This window comes from Garra rufa, chromosome 18 (genome assembly GCF_049309525.1).
Source record: "Garra rufa chromosome 18, GarRuf1.0, whole genome shotgun sequence".
In the NCBI taxonomy this organism is placed as follows: Eukaryota; Metazoa; Chordata; class Actinopteri; order Cypriniformes; family Cyprinidae; genus Garra; species Garra rufa.
The window spans coordinates 40,894,078-40,897,376 of NC_133378.1; positions in this window are offsets into that span (position 1 = coordinate 40,894,078).

Consider the following 3,299-nt stretch of genomic DNA (forward strand, 5'->3'; position numbering starts at 1 on the left):
ATTAAGGTTGGGAGCATTCTTATGAAATGTTTAGAATTCATCCGTTTTGTGGCACAGATAATGCAACTCTTTTCTGTCAAATCAACGAAACCGAAAGACAAATATTCATAAACCCACAGACTTACGCTCTTTTGAAGATGGTTCTGTTCTCCCGGTGTTTTCTGAACACTTTGGGCAGAAACTTTAGGGTGACTTTGACTGATCTTGCTTTTCTAATCAACCACATGCCCTTAAAAGACAAGAGGGAGAGAGATTTAGCTCTTGGAGAGCCTGTTTTCACTTGGCTTCACATAGTGATTGAAAAATAGAAATAGTGCTCACCTCTTTCGGGTGTCGCTTACTGCTGACTATGACGGCGTCTCTGTTAGACTGTTGTGTCAGTCGAGCTGTGTCTTCCAGAAACCTGTAATCTACACAACACAAAACCTCAGCGATCACATTTGGTAACTTCACAGTTGACCTCTCAGTGCTTCTGTACAGATACTCACCACTGAGCAGGTTGATTTCGTCGAATTCAGAGAGAGAGACAAACGCCGCCTTGTCTCGAACCCCACAGCATCCTGACGCCATCTTGTGCTGTCTGACGCAGGCCAAACTACACGACAGCACAGCAAACAAAATCAGAAATGGTTTGCTGACATTTTATGTTATGCATTTTGCTATTAATTTGTCAAAACTTACACTACCAGTCAACAGTTTTTGAAAAGTAAGATTTTTAATGTTTTAAAGAAGTCTCTTCTGCTCACCAAGCCTGCAATTATTTGATCCGAAGTACAGCAAAAACATAACAGTTTTGAAATATTTTTACTATTTAAACCTCTATGGTACACATTATGTTCTATTCATGAAATATTTTTTTCACATAAGTTTTTATTACATGAAATAGCTTCAATTATACAAATCAAAACAAATTTTTTGAAAAAAAAAAAAAAAAAAAAGTTTTTTGGGGGGTATTTAGGAAAATGTTGCCATATGGCAACAGTGTACCACAATGGAAAATGGCCACAAATTAGTTTTTCTATTAAATTATGAATTTAAATAGTTAAATATAAATGCACATTTCTTTTAGAAATTGATCCAAAATCTGTCAAACACATGCAGACAGATATACAAACGCACAAACACACATTTTGTAGTAGTTGTACATTATATCCATTTAAATATTATTAGATATAAAATAATAATAAATATTAATAACATTAACTAGATAAATTATTCTATCCATAATATTGCATTTATAACATATGGGCTATATTTATTTTAATATAATTGTATTCTAATCATAATATAACAATAATAAAATCTATTAAAATATGTGACCCTGGACCACAAAACCAGTCTTAAGTCGCTGGGGTATATTTGTAGCAATAGCCAAAAATACATAGCATGGGTCAAAATTATTGATTTTTCTTTTATGCCAAAAATCGTTAGGAAATTAAGTAAAGATCATGTTCCATGAAGATTTTTTGAAAAATTCCTACTATAAATATATCAAAATGTAATTTTTGATTAGTAATATGCATTGTTAAGAACTTAATTTGGACAACTTTAAAAGTGATTTTCTCAGTATTTAGATTTTTTTGCATCCTCAGATTCCAGATTTTCAAATAGATGTATCTCGGCCAAATATTGTCCTATCCTAACAAACCATACATCAATAGAAAGCTTATTTACTGAGCTTTCATATGATGTATATATCTCAGTTTTGTAAAATTTAACCTTATGACTGGTTTTGTGGTCCAGGGTCACATATTATTAGATGTTAAAATATTTAAAAACAGATGTGTGCTCACAGCAATAACACCGACTATTAGCACTAGTAACAGTGATGAATGACCCAGTAACAACATTAACAAATTAATTGCCATTAATAGTGCACGCTAAAACTTAAAGTTAAAGGCACAATTTGTAAGTTTTTGTCACTAGAGGGCGCATATTCAAAACAAACAAAGGCGTAGTTTGATTGAGTGTGGAATTATGGGAGTTGTTGTCTTCATCCCCACAGCTGATGCAATCTGGTCCGTTACACTAGTTAAAATTGCTTATTTCTCTGGATTTAAACATTCTTCGAAACATTTTGGATAATGCAACAATATATAACACTGTTCTAGTGGTTCTGGGGTATTTTAATAAAAAATCTTACATATTGTGCCTTTAAGATGACATTCAGGTGTGTGTGTGTGTGTGTGTGTTACCTGCAGGTGTGTTTCATGCAGTTCGGGCATCTGTATTTGGCCTCTTCAGTCGCACAAACGTCACAGCTGAAGAAGTCATGTGCAATTTATAAAGAAAATGCAATTTAGTGATCAGGACATTTTATGTCATACATTTTGTTATTAATGTAATTCATTTGTCAAAATTTACACTGCCAGCCAACGTTTTTTGAAAACTAAGAAGTCTCTTCTGCTCACAAAGCCTGCATTTACTTGATCCAAAATACAGCAAAAACAGTCAAATTTTAAAATATATTTACTATTTCAAATACATGTAAAATAAATGTTTTCTATTTGAATAAATTTTAAAATTGTAGCATTTTTTCCCATTACGTTATATAATACAATTATTTTAGTTATTTTAAATAGTAAAAGTATGTACATTTTTACTGTTTTTGCTGTACTCAAATAAATGCAGGCTTGGTGAGCAGAAGAGACATCTTTAAAAAAAAAAACATTAAAAATCTTGCTGTTCAAAAACATTAAATGGTATGAGATATTAAAGAGATCCAGGACTTTATAGAACAGGTTTACTGACATTTTAAAAGTGGTACGTTTTTGGATTTGTTCATAACACGCCTATGCCATAATTATTCAACCCCTATTCAACATTGCCGTTTTAAGTCACTTATGTTTATGGTAGGGGACAAAAACATAAACCACAGTCATAAAAGCTTTTAGAAAGTCTTACACATGCATACATTTAGCCCATGTGTTGAAGTTGAGTAGCAAATATGGCAAAGTCAACAGAGCTCTCGCAAATGCCACAGCGAAGAAATAGTTTGATTATATTACAAAGTCTAAGGTAACATGAAGATTTAAGACATTAAAAGTTGGGAGCCTTATTCTGCCCTCCAAAGGCAAAGTGCAGTAACTACGTCAACACTGAAACTGAGAAAAATGTCTTTAAAGTTTTTATGCCAGCTAGTCAAACATGTTGACACTTTTGTTTCTCTGAAACACTCTCGTTTCTCTGGGACAAAATTGAATCAGGAGACAAAACAGTTGTGACAAAGTCCAATTTAAGCCTTAATTCAATTTTGACCAAATGTGTAGTTACTGCGCTCTGCCTTTGGAGGGCAGAAT